The sequence below is a fragment of the Silurus meridionalis genome, chromosome 25 (genome assembly GCF_014805685.1).
Source record: "Silurus meridionalis isolate SWU-2019-XX chromosome 25, ASM1480568v1, whole genome shotgun sequence".
NCBI lineage: Eukaryota > Metazoa > Chordata > Actinopteri > Siluriformes > Siluridae > Silurus > Silurus meridionalis.
In genome coordinates this window covers 12,392,501-12,407,351 of record NC_060908.1, presented here as the reverse complement: position 1 = coordinate 12,407,351, position 14,851 = coordinate 12,392,501, and the positions used below count along the sequence as shown (strand labels likewise).

The 14,851-nt window shown below is 41.1% G+C and overlaps 1 protein-coding gene across 9 annotated transcripts in view; it reads right to left on the bottom strand.

Annotated features, from left to right (window-relative positions):
* The window catches only part of specc1 (sperm antigen with calponin homology and coiled-coil domains 1), a 99,288-nt gene that overhangs the window by 14,036 nt on the left and 70,401 nt on the right, over positions 1-14,851 (bottom strand). The window lies entirely within an intron of this gene.

Genomic DNA, 14,851 nt, shown 5'->3' with positions numbered 1-14,851 from the left:
TTTCTGAAAGTTATAATACTAAAGATATGTTTTGACAGAAAACCCTGTGTGTTTAATTCATTCGTCTATGTTCATTGACTCCAACTGTTTTTGGTCCCAGCAACCAGTCAGCTCTCTTACATGAAGGAATCACATACTTCCTCTGAGACAGCCTCGGAGGAAACAGTTATCCGTCCGAGTCTGTGCACACGAGCTTACTGATGCACACGACTGGTATCAGTTGATTGACAGACGACCGAGATTATGCCATCCCTTGCTTATCGAAACCCCCCCTAAAAAAAAAAAAAATCCAAAGACATTTATACTATATTGCCAAAAGTATTGGGACACCTAAAATTTCCTTGGCATGTGTTTCTTCTCCAAACTGTAATCACAGCTGGATGTATTTGGATGCGGTAGAATTACATTTTCCAACATTTGGGATGAATGTGAACTCTGTCTGCACCCCAGGCCTCATCACATCACCAACATCAGTACTGGACTTTACTATCACCCTTGTATCTGACCTCCACAAGCCCACTCCAAAATCTAGTGGAACATCTTACCAGAAGAGTGGAGCAAATTATAAGAGTAAATTGGGCCTAATGTGGAATGCACATACTGTACTTATGACCAGGTGTCGGCAAAATCTATCTCCAACCCTCATGCGCACACATGAACCTGCTGACAAAACCTTCAGAGACAAGGATTGATTTTGTTTGTCTCTAATGTCCCCCTGAAAACACAGACGCCGTAAAGGTTATTTCTTGTCCAACACCAACGGTATGTCCTTTGATATGCCGAGAAACACAACGCAAATGTTAATAGGGTGAATAACGCACTGCAGAGTTCACATTTTTCAGACGAAGGTGGAGCTCACACCAGAAAGCCTATTTTTATTCATCTTTTTTTTTTGTCCTTTCCTGTAGATACGGAAGACTTGCGCAGGCCTGTCTTGGAGGCCGACATTCTTTACATGCCTGCACCATCTGTCTCTTTACCAATCCAGTGTTCTGTAATCTTCAACAACACACAACAGACACACACACACACACACACACATTTACAAAAGGGGGTTAAATTAATTCTGTGGCTCAAGTGTGTGTGTGTGTGTGTGTGTGTGTGTGTGTGTGTGTGTGTGTGTGGTACAGAGTTAAGGCGGAGAAGCACGGAGCTACATCCTGGTCAGTGTGACCCGTGTTGCTGTGTAATTAAACTGAAAAAGAGAACGATGGAAAGAGAGAGAGAGAGAGAGAGAGAGAGAGAGAGGAAGAGAGAATTCGATCGACATGCTGAGACCGGGCTCTGAAAACGCAAACACCGCATCCAATGACAGGAAGTCTCTCCTCGCTGGTTTATATGAGACGGAGCGAAAGAAAACACATGAATATAGTGATTTATGGAGATTTTGCTGATGCAATGATTTGCCAGTGAGATAGCTGGCTCTGGAAACAAATGAAAGGAAGAACGAAACTTTAGAACAAATGCGATACTGCAAAACTAAGATAAAGACTCCCTCACAACAACATGTGCATGAACTTAAAACAGTAATAAAACTGGAAGGTTCTACAGCGGTTTGTTCCAGCAGTCTGTCCCAAATCACTGTAGGTAAATTTAACTTTTAAATATAATCATTCATTTACCAGGAAGCCCCCGAGTCCGAGTTTAGATAGTCCTACGTGCGATTTTTGATGATAGAAATACGATTTATTTTAGTATATAAATATTTACATTTCCGCACACAATTTTTATTTTAGTACAATACGTTGGGACGCTGCCAAGATGTAGTGTGCATTTCCTTGTGAGATTCCTCACTCTCTCCAGCGATCGATGTCTTGGCGTTAGATCGTGTTTTTTCAGGTTTTTAGCGTTCCCAATTCTTTTTATCGACGTTAAGCGCTAGGCTCCACCCACCACTCACGAACCTGCGTTGTGCATGTATATACGTTACGGTCGTGTAAATTGCTCTGTTTTGCCTGATTATGTACTGTCATTTGTTTAATTATTAACAATTTACAGTATACGACCACATACCGATCACCTTTTTTAAGACTCCTGTTTAGGCTAGGACATGTCCCGTCTTTCTCAACTTAAACGGGGCTCATCGGGACACATCTCCATCGTATCGGGACTACCTGTACTAAGAATATTATTTCTGTATTAATGTGTAAACATCGTGTGCTTGAACCTTGAGTTTTTCTACTATAGCTTAAGAGAAAAGTTTAATCCACAAGTTACATATATTTTATGTTCAAACACAGGATCGTGGAAAAAATAAATTTACCGCCCTCGTTCCTTTTTCTTTATTTTTCAGTAATACCGAGTGACTGCTCCCCAAATTATAGATTGCAGGTAAATCATTACGTAAAAAAAAAAAAAATCAGCTTTAATTCAATCACTTAAATACCTTTAATGCCCTCATTCCATTAGCATTGGATGCTACAGTAGTTGACCACCTTTTGTGTGTTTGCTAATACAGAAAAACCGACCCGGTCAGGGCTGAACGTCATTCCAAGTAGAGGAATCGCCCAAATATATCCAAATAATAGCATTAGACTGAGACTGACAGTAAAGTGTATGGTATAACCATTAGTGCTTCCCATTGTCATTTCCCCCGGTGAAGACGAGGCCTTGGCAGTGTAATTGCGAGCGTGTGGCTTTGTATCATCTGTTAATGAAATCACAGACTATTTATGCTCTGGCAGCCGTCTCCCATTTCTGATCGCTTTTGGGCCGTAGACTTTGTTGACGAGGTGCAGGACGACGTGATATTCCAATCATACATTATACCATATTTGGTACACTTCTTATGGAGGAGGGGCTAATAATAATAATGAAAATGAATAATTATATAAATAATCATAAATTATTCATATAAATACCAATAATACATATATCATTATATATTATTAATCAAAAAAACTTTATTGATACCATAGGGAAATAGTTTTTAATATTATGTTATATAATATAAATATTAATAATATAAGCAGTAATACATTGATAAATGCATACATAAATTATTAATAATGTTAACAGTACAGTTAAAAAATAGTAAACTAGTAAAAAATAGTAAATGGTAGTAATTCTAAATACAATAAATGATAGTAGTGACGGAAGTAATAAAAAAAATTGACTATCCAAAAAACAAACAAAAAAAAAGTTTCAAGTGTTTGCTTTCGTCTTTTCTCTTTTTATTCAGTGATGGACGCAGCTTAATTAATGTTTCCTAGAAATGTGATCCAACTAACCACCACCAACCACCCCCACCTCCCACCCATTTTGCATACAACAGTAAAGAGGTACTTAATGCATTTCAGTGCTTCCACTTGACCCGCCCTCAAACCAAACAGAACTAAATGGGCAAAATGTTGAGTGTGTTTAAATAATGCAGGAACAAATAAATACGATGTACCAGCTATATTATGTGAGTAGGGTCTAATAATGAAAAGTCAACAGCGCCTGTATTCATCTTAATTAACTTGGTTTGTGTCATAAGTGATATCAAACAAATTGAGCACTTACAGCAATTACAGCATTTCCTGTCTGCTGAATGAACACGCTCACGTGCACGCTCGCAATTGACATATAATAGTGTGACGCTGTTCTTTTACTGGGAAAGAAATCACGTTTCATGGACGTGTCATCTGCTCAATGGCAGGGAGCGAATAAATCGATGAGACACTGCTTATTGCCTGCTCCTGAGTACATACACATCCAATATTTATCTCTCGCCTGATGTCTGATGATGTCATAGACTCTTGTACGCAAGTCCTGCAAAGGCAAACTAAATATATACATAATGCTTACAAATGCTGCCTATTTCAGGTCCTTTGAGGGCGAACCGGATTTGGATGCCAGATCATGTATTAATAGAGCAGGGTGTAGCACAATGACACAATCTCTATTCAGATTGCAAGCCAAAGTGGGCGTGGCCTAGACCAGAATTAAATTCTGTAACAAATCCTCTGGTCAGGTGTCCACACAATATTTTGTCCACAATTAAAAAAAACTGTGGTTCGCCAGAGGTGGAAAGTATTTAATTGGATTTACTGTACTCGTGTTACTGTAATTAAGGGTTTTTTTCCCCATGTACTTCTACTTTTTAAAATCGATCATTTTGTTTGAAGTATTAGACTTAATCTCATTTTAAATCTTATCTGTTTCTAATTAAAAAAAAAAAATTATAATAATAAAAGGGTGAAAAAAACCCACCCTGGAAACTACTAAACTGATGGGCTGAGAAAAAAAATCACCAAAAGATGATGACGGACAAAAACTCTGAAAGTTGTTTGAAGGGTGCGCTCACTGTCTGGGTTTTTTTTTGCGATTTCTCTTACTATTATGAATAACAGGATATTTTTTAAAATTTCAAGATTTTTATCTCCTTCTCCTTTTTAAACTACACTAGAATCCATTATCCCACCCACTGCTGTTTAAAAAAAATAATGTTACTCATAGTAAATTATAAAATGAATTATTTTTTACTTTTTTAAATAGATTTCGGTAACTTGTACTTAAGTAAATTAAAGTAACAATACTTTTATCTGAGTAGAATATTTGATTTCTCTTTCCACCTCTGGGGATCGCTTCATGTGGATGTGATTTGAGACATGACACTCGTTTGTTTTTCATTTCTTTTGGGATCACGTGGTCACGTGGTGCTACGCCGCCTCCGGTGTTTACGTTGGTATTGCGCCATGTGGATGCGTCACAACAATTTCGGTGGACGTGCACGAGCCAGAAGACCAGTGGACGTACTCGGTGGCCATCTTGCATATGTGGAGCTCCCACAGATCCCACAGGACATTCATTGTCCTGCACGCTTCATACTATATCTGACCTCTCGTTCACTCCCGCACGAAAATACACACATCCTGCCAACACAACTTTTTTCTTTTTATTGTATCCCAGGGCACAGGTCAGCCTTGTTTCTGTGTGAACCTTACTGGCAAGATTTCATTTAATCTAGTTAATTGTTGTTAATGTTAACATTAAAACTAAATCATGTTGATCATTTGCTCATTGGAATATTCAACATTGATACACTCCTAGAGCGTAATTGGAGAGGTCAGTCTTGTGCTTATCTTAGGCATCTCTGCTGTTGGATGTAGATCTGCCAAATGCATATATGTAAATCCAGGGGAATTAAATTATTCAGGCTCTTATTTGTCTTATTTGTCAATAAACTGCCAAAGAGAATTTAAGAATTAGAATTGTTGCTCTCCACAAAGACGGCCAAGGCTATAAGAAGATCGGTAACACAGTACAGAGGTTTTCCAAGACGGGTTCCACTCGGAACAGACTTAGCAAGGGTCCATCAAAGAAGTTTAGTCCTCGTGCTGTGCGTCAGGTGCAGAATCTGGCTTCAAAAAACAGACGCATGCACACTGCAATAAGTCGTTTTTTATTGCCGTAATTCGAAGGAGGCCTCTTCTAAAGCTGGCTCACAAGAAAACCTACAAACAGTTTGCTGAAGACAACCTGTCCAAGATCATGAATCACTGGAACCATGCCCTATGGTCTGATGAGACTAAGATAAACTTGTTTTGCTCAGATAGTGTCCAGCATGTGTGGTGACGTCCTGGTGAGGAGAACCAAGAAAATTGTTTCTTGCCTACAGTCAAGCATGGTGGTGGTAGCATCATGGTCTGGGGCTGCATGAGTGCTGCTGGTACTGGGGAGCTGCGGTTTATTGAGGAACACATGGATTCCAACATGTACTGTGATATTCTGAAGCAGAACATGATGCCCCCCTTCAGAAACTGGGCCGAGCGGCAGTTTTCCAAAAACATAATAACAACCCCAAACACACAACGCAAAGTTGCCAACTGCCTTGTTGAGGAAACTGAAGGAAAAGGTGATGGAGTGGGTCAGTTTCTGTGACTGTTTCTTTACCCAATCAGATTTTTAATTCGCCTCACAGAATAGCGTCAGCATTTTCCCGTCCTCTGATTGGTCAGAGGGAACAGCCTGTTACAGCCAAGTTCGACTGGCAAAACATGTCTGTAGCTCTGCACACATGAATACATCTGAGTTAGACTTTATTATGCTCACAATGGCTGACAGAGGAAGAGAAATTGATTTGGTCTCGGACATACTTAAAAATCCATTTTCAAGAAAAGCTAGACATCGGGAGGAGAGGTCGGCCAACCCCGAAGCTAGCTCGCTTGTCTCAGCCCGGGAAAGGGTTTGTTCTGCGCTTCCAGACCAGTGAATACGAGCGGTACCACTGGCTTACAGCCGGTGCAGTGTTTGGTATGCATCTTTGGTGAGTAGGTTGTATTTTATTTCAATGTTTATGTTTTTGTCATGTTATTAGACAAATATTAATTCTGAACTGCTCCAGATGATGTAGGTGGCACAGTTGCGGTTGTAGTGTAGAGGTTTGGGGCTTGCCTTAGTAAAATGGTATTCATCCTCCATATGTGAAATGTCTCTCTCTCTGTAATGCAACACGTGGTTATATTGAGTTTTTGTATAGTAATGATGGTTTCTAATAATTGCCACGTGATAGTGGTTGTATTAAATGGTGGAATAAGTCGGGTACGTCCCCACTGAAGGCCCAAATACCAAATGCACGGCCCACCACTGGTGTTAGGTTACTTTGGCAACTAATGGCCACGGCAACCTGATTCTCACTGCAGTATAGGGAAATGTGTGCCTCAAAATTTCTGAAGAGTAAATACCAGCATTTAGCACTGACACGTTCTAGTCAAACAATACATTCGCAATCTGACATGTTTCCCGAACTTTTACATGTAAATGCACTTCTGGGTTTGAATCTGAATCTGAATCGTTCTCCTGCTATGTATGTACGTGGCTATAAAGTAATATTAGACGCACCCTGCTGGCTAACAATCTGGTTTTCACTGCTTTATATTTGCATTGTGACACCTTTCTTCTGCTGCAAGATGAAAAGCGCAGCAGGAAGGGAGTCTGAGGTGAGGAGACTCTGCGCCATGAATCATCGCGAGATGCCAGACGAAGAGAGCACAGCACAGTAACACCAATAACGCGAGCTGGCACCCAGGCCCTGTCAAGTGCAAGAGCTACAGTAGCCAGCAGTTTAATAGATATTACAGTGGACGCCATGAACCCCCGGTTAAAACCCGATTGTTTTACGAGCAGGCCACTACGAGGTGGAGAGGATATTCTCAGCTGAGTAACAACGAGTGACAAAAACGTGTTTAGGCCACAGTTTATCACTGCTAATAGAGGAAATATTAACTATGGCATCTGAGAGTCACTGTAATCATCACCTGGTTTCCTTTTTAATCACTCTTCCTATTCAACCTAAAAATAATTTACATGTCTCTCTTATCCGTCCTAACCTTCACTCTATCTCCCCCTCCTCTGTAACTTCATGTACTCTTTCATCTCTTCCTGACCCTGTCTCCTTTTCCTCTCTACCCTTAGACGTTGCTACGGACTCCTTCCTCTCATCTCTTTCCTCAACCATGGACCTCCTTTGTCCCTTGACTACAAGACCCAAGAAGACTTCTTGTCCCACACCGTGGCTGTCAGAAGTTTTGCGCAGTAATCGACGAGAACTCCGATCTGCAGAGAGGAAGTGGAAAAAATCACAGCTTGATGTAGACCTCTCATCTTACCGTGCACTCCTGACCAAATTTTCTTTGAGGTGACTTCTGCCAAAACTGCCTTCTACAAGGAAAAGCTTGAGGCCTCTGCACAAGATCCTCGTAAGCTTCACAACATCTTCTCTTCTCTACTAAACCCCCCTGCTGCACCTGCTCCATCCTCCCTGACTGCTAATGACTTTGCCTCCTTCTATGATGAGAAGATTAGGAAAATCTGCCAGACCTTCACTTCCTCTCCAACTATGATTACACAACACAGCCAACAATCCACTACGTCTCTATCAAGCTTCTCAACCTTAACAGAAGATGAGATACTGCAAGTCATCCGATCCTGCAATCCCACCACCTGTCCTCTAGATCCAATCCTTCAACTACGCCCAGACCATCACGCAAGATCTCCTGCCCTTCATCTCCACAATCATCAATGGGTCATTAACATCTGGCTATGTACCAACTACCTTCAAGCAAGCAAGGGTCATTCCTATCTTGAAGAAACCGCTCTGGATCCATCAGACATCAACAACTACAGACCGGTATCACTCCTTTCCTTTCTTTCTAAATCTCTGAACGCACTGTTTTTAACCAACTGTCTGTCTATCTCTCACAGAACAACCTCCACGATCCGAACCAGTCTGGGTTCAAAGCGGCACATTCCACAGAGACGGCCCTATTGGCTGTTTCTGAGAAACTACATGCTGCTCGGTCAGCCAAGCTGTCATCTGTACTTATCTTTCTGGACCTTTCAGCAGCATTTGACACAGTCAACCACAAGACACTTTTGTCAACCCTCAAGAGCCTTGGTATCTGGAACAGCATGGGAATGGTTTGCTTCCTACCTGGAAGGTCGCTCATACCAGGTAACATGGAGGGATCCACATCTGCCCCATGCAGACTCACCACTGGTGTCCCACAAGGCTCGGTACTTGGTCCCCTCCTTTTCTCCCTCTATACCCACTCCATTGGTGAAGTCATATCCTCACATGGGTTTTCTTATCACTGCTATGCAGATGACACTCAACTCATCTTTTCTTTCCTCCATCAGATACCACAGCTTCCGCCGGATCTCAGCATGCTTGTCAGACATATCTTTATGGATGAGGGCTCACCAACTTAAACTCAACCCCAGCAAAACAGAACTGCTGGTCATCCCAAGTGATTCATCTCCAGGTCAAGATCTACAAATAACACTTCATGACTCTCTGCTCTCCCTTCAGCCACTGCTCGTAACCTTGGGGTAACTATGGACAATGAACTGTCTTTTTTCCCACATATCGCTAATGTTGCTCGTTCTTGTCGATTTCTTCTCTATAACATCCGAAGGATTCGACCATTTCTGTCCATACAGGCTGCCCAGTTGCTTGTTCAGTCTCTTGTCATTTCAAGACTGGACTACTGCAACTCTCTGCTGGCAGGTCTTCCCCTGAACGCTATTCGTCCACTGCAAATGATCCAAAACGCAGCTGCACGACTTGTGTTCAATCAGCCCAAGTTTTCCCACACCACCCCACTGCTGCGCCCTTCACTGGCTTCCAGTAGCTGCACGTATCAGATTCAAAACACTGATGCTTGCCTACAAGGCCAAAATGGACCAGCACCATCTTACCTCAGTGACCTCATCACATCTCGCACTGCACCACGCTGTCTGAGATCCTCCAGCACTGCTCGACTGGTACCACCTTCTCTCAGAATGAGAGGTAAGTACAATTCAAGGCTCTTCTCTGTTCTGGCACCAAAGTGGTGGAATGAACTTCCCCTAGATGTCCGTACAGCAGAGTCCCTGATTATCTTTAAGCGACGACTGAAGACCTACCTCTTCCTGAAATACCTAAATTAGCACTTTCCAAGTTTGTAGAATTCGAGTTATATTTATATTGAGTTTGTATTCTTGCATACCAGTGTAGATTTATTCACTACTAGAGATTTAAAGCACGTTTGTACGTCGCTCTGGATAAGGGCGTCTGCTAAATGCCGCAAATGTAAATGTAAATGAGAGTGACTAGGCGAAATACGAGAAATAGTAAATAGTGGTAGAGGATATAAACGTTCAGTAAAATCCCCAAGCATGTGAGCTGGTGTGTGTTCTCTCACATGCGCTCTCAAATGTGTTCTTGTTAAGTAAAATTTGCCAAATAACCAATTTTTTAAGCTAGCTTTAGTTCGTTCGTTAGTGTTCAATAATGTTCTTGATATCAGTTTTGCACTAATAGTAATTCTTGGTGTTTTGATAAAAGAAAAGAAAATGCAGTCCTGTTGTACGAGGTGGTATCAAAAAGTTTGGAGACAAGTTTTGTAACACGCCAACAGAAAAAGTCTGCATGCACAGTCACAGGGGGCACCGACCTTCATAAGTCATTGTGCCAAACGACCTTCTACAGTGTACATCGGGAGCTGTGGCACAACAAGATCTCACTTCCGCACCCACCCTACTCGCCAGATTCGGGTCATGTGGACATCGTTGTCTTCCCGAAGATGAAGATCTGGCTAAAAGGTCGCCGTTTTGACACGCTTCGAAAAGAACAGATGCTACATATCTTGTATTGAGATGCAGTTATACAGGAAGCACACAATTCTATATCATGTCTTTGTGCTAGCAAAAAAAACTTTCCCTTTCACTTGCACAAGGAGACCTAAACCTGTTCCAGCATGACAAAGTCCCTGTGCACGAAGCAAACTCCATAAAGATATGCTTTACTTGAAATGGAGTGGAAGATGCTCGACTGGTACCACCTTCTCTCAGGGTAACATGTTAGTTTACCTCAAAGCTCTTCTCTGTTCTGGCTTCTCTGTTTCGGGAAGACCTACCTCTTCCCGAAACACTTAAACTAGCACTTTTCCAGGTTTGCTTTGTCTTTTATTTAAAAAATTGTCTCAACAGATGTGTAGACTGATTTACCTCTACATCAGACCTAACCCATTGTGGCTGAATGAGCACAAATGAATGAGAATCTAGTGGAACATCTTCCCAGAAAAGGTGGGGGTTATACAGAAAATGGAATCTAAATGTGATCTGAAAGCACATTTTAGTGTATATCAGAGATTTCATTGGAATAATTGAGATTCTGTTGCATAAAAAAAAAATAGAGTAGAACACTGAGGTCAGACCTCTAGGGCAGCATACGGGGAAGAGTGGATTTCCGAGCTCGGAAGTGGACGTCATGTGACGCGGCGATGTTGTGCTGCGAGGTAAACATCTGTGCTAGCAGTGTCCCAGAACAGACCTCTTGTACTGATAACCAGATCTCAGTCTGGGGTTCGTGTTTGTGTGTGCGAGTGTGTTTTTGAGGAATCCGTTACCTTGGTATCTCTCTCTTTCATATTTCCCTTGTGGCCTTATGACTCAGATTTAGTTTTGTCTAAGTCTCGCTCCCCCACTGTTTCTCACTGCTTGCTCTACAGAGGTTGCAGGAGTTTTTAGTTCACATTTAGAAAAATTTTTAGCTCCAAAAGCCTCCTCCCGGGCAGCGCTGTTTATATTTGCGTGAAAGAGTGCACGAGAAGTGAACATCTGAATCCTCTGTTTGTACGGGCCGCCTCGGCCCCCTGTTTTCTTTTCTCATTGTCTTCATCCTGAACAAACAGCGGGTCTAGGTTGTTCTTTTTTTGTTCTTCAGCTCCGTACAAGAGAAAAGAAATGAAAGCGACCTAAATAAACTGGATCAAAGGGAGCATAAACATACAGTGGGAACATGATTTAGGAAATTTTCAGGTTTAGGATATGATGCACACCTCAGATGGCTTGAACTTTGAAGAAATTTTTTTTTCTTCACCGTACTATAAATTCCCCACTGATTTTGTGTCCACTGACCAATAAAACTGATGCGAGTTAAGGTTTACCCATGGCCCTCGGCATATACTTTTAATTTGAATTAAAGCCCAACACGTGTGCACGTGTGTATCCTCATTAGAGCTGCATTGTTCCCTCAAACCTATTAGAGCATCCCGTTAATAAAAACCCTTTTTCCTGATCGATGACTCCTAAACGGCAAACAGACATTTGAACGTGAGCTACGTGCTTGCAAAAGTATTGACACGCTGCTAATGCAGCAAATTAAAGGCAGGTAGTGGTGGGTGTGTGGGTGTGTTTGTTTGTGTGTGTCTATTGCTTCAGGGATAAGCTTTAATGTAGATTGTAACCTTGGTCAAGCCTGTCTCACTTCATCATTTAGCTTCTGTCAATTTGCCTGTGATTGGGGCAGCTGATTTGGTCCTCCAGGCGCAATGCATCTGCCATGATCTCTCGTTCTCTCTCTCTTTCTCTCTCTCTCACACACACACACACACACACACACACACACACACACACACACAAATCATACATCATACATTAACCAATCTACCGACGGGTTGTCAGTGACCCTTACAGGTTTGTTGGCACCAAACTACAAATGAAAAAGAAAACGCAGATTGTTCAAAATAACGCTCCTGTTGATGATTTGCCCAGCGATCATGACACGTCAAAACACTCCTGCAGACTGATTAACAGATATCATATCTTTTTCCCTAACGATGCAATCACAATAAATATCCGTATTAACCCTGAAAGCTGGCCCATGCTAATGGTGGCGTTTTCCCTTCCTTTTAACTAGCCCTTGTTTTGACGAACCGACCAATGACAATAACGTGACTTGTTTACATTTACATTACATTTACATTTGCGGCATTTAGCAGACGTTCTTATCCAGAGTGACGTTCCGCTCCGTCTACATCATAAACCATGTACTTGAGTAAAAGTAGAGATATGACTCCAGTAAACATTAACGTGCTTCCTTTAAACCTATACTTCAGTGTACAAAAGTATTTGCCTTTATATGTACTTGGGTATCCATAGTACTATGTTTTATTATCGCTTTTATTTCTTATTATCGTTTTTCTTTTGTCACAAGACTCTTTGATTAATTCGACTTTAATTGTAAAAACTTTGTTACTCTTAGCGCACTGATCTATTCATAGAATAATATTAATAAGTCAAACACTGATCGAGATTAAAATGATCATGTGCCCAAAAACTCTCAAAAACAAAACATGAGAATAAGGCCACGAGTGTTGTGGCGCGTTCGAGTCAGCAGTTTCTTCCATCATTTATCACTCTGAAAATGTTCTGCTTGCTGTTGAATGAGTTCATAGACAATAGAAAAGACTTTGAAATGTAGTGAAGTTAAAGCCGAAGTCTCCCTGAACGGAAATACTACTTAAGTACAGTAATGAATCAGCTTTACTTACTTACTGTCGGCCACTGGTCTCATCCCCATGCAAGAAGAAAAACTACAATAGAGCTTCATGAGACGTACTGTATTCAGTTACAGTTGTGTGTTTGGATGTTTGATCCTGTTATATGATCATTGACATTATTTAACATAATCTAATAAGCAGGTTTTATAACAACATCGATGCCGGTAAGGAGACAGGAACCACTTGTTGATGAGCTGTGATATGGAGAAATAAAAGAGGAGATGTAATATCTGCTGAGTCATACAGTACAGATGTGGTTTACATCTGTGGGTTTAAATGGGAAACATTGTATTATAAAGTTTGTATAAAGTCTGTGGTTAATTAAAGAGGGAGCACAGGATATAAAAGAAAGCACAAACCAACTAATGGATGAAAAAATGATTAATGATGCCTGGACACTCAGACTAATGTATTTTACTGAGAAGAAAAAAAAAGAACATTACCATATTACCCTCCTCCATTCCTCCATTATGCAGAGTGTCGAGTCTACAAGTTCCTGAGCATGATGTTACAACTGAGTATAAACCGAACTCTGATAAAAGGGTTCTCAAGATCTGGGCATGTGGCCCTGAATGAGACGCAATTCCATCACAGGGCACACAATGCGCACACATACACACATTAGAGGTGGATTTTTGGAAATATTCCAAGTTGGAAACTTCCCAGGAATTTAAGGGAATTTATTTGAAATTTAGGGGAAAGATTTGAAAAAAAGTCATTTTTTTTTTTACTATTAAACCCTATAAATTAACCCTGCAGGTGACAAATTGTACATGTATGGGGTACGGTCTCAGTGGCCCTGCAGTAAGTGTGCTGTGTTTTTTTTTTTTTTTAACCAAGATTTATTAAAGTTCCCTGTTACCTGCAATTCTGTAAATATACAGTTTATTCCTATTAATTCCTGTTAATTCTCGTATAATTCTATTAATTCCCATATTTCCCTGTTAACTTGCATAAAAAGTTTCCAGTCTTAGAAATACCTGGAATTTTACAATCCTAAAATGCAATTGATCTCGGCTGATCCACCTAGTGGACGTTAAAGGACACAGTAGAACCGTTGTCTGGAACGATTGCAAATTGAATCTTGTAGAGCGTTATTAAATATACCTGATAGTGTGTCATCTCTCAGTCTGCGTCTTGTCCCCACTGTGACAACAGGAGGAAGGGGAAATGATTTGAATAAGGCTCCTTTGTCTATGCACACACACGCTCGCTTGGTAATTGTTGATCGCCGGAGAGGGTAGAGCGTAGAGCGGCGCTGTGCTGTCAATCTATGCATGTTAGATGACAATTAGCAGTTGTGCCAGTCCCTGGACTGTTCTTGGGCATCAGTGTGCGAGGGAATAATCTTATGGCTAATGACCCTTATGACAGAATCACGGACCGATGCGTTGACCTTTTCCTCGGCGCTGGTTGAGTTCGGGCGAGTGTGGAAGGCGAGCCGGCCCGAGGCCACGACTGTTCTCCGGATTCCTAATCTCGGCTTTCTCATCTCTGTGCCTTTTGACATTAATTTGAAATGTATGCTCAAATGAGCCATTCGAAGAGGAATAGCTGTAAATGGACTGAACACGGGGCCAACTGTAACAGATGGTCTTTATTAAAGTGAAAGGTTAATGTAATAAGGTGCTATCTTTTTTGCCTCCCCCAACTGGGAATAATGGCACTTATTATTAGTTGTATTGAGGATGTGTACATGAAACCTCCACCAGCTGCCAGTAAAAAAAAAAAAAGAAGATTTTTTTTTTCAGTATTTTTAAATTCAACAGGAAGCAACTCACACCTACACACTCACTAGGACGTATGCCATCTGTCTAGTCTCTAACCCTCCTGTTTAGTATTTCACATTGTTCTCAGTGTTAAGCAATTCTGTCTATCATGATACTGCCATCGAGATGCTGAGAAAGACTTTAATTACAAAAGCCACAAGTGGAAAAAATTTGCACTGGCGACTAATAAGCCAAGTTTATTAATCTTAAGCTTTTTTGACTGCATTCCAGTGCCAGCAGGACCGACGACTACCTCTTTATAGAAAAGACAAG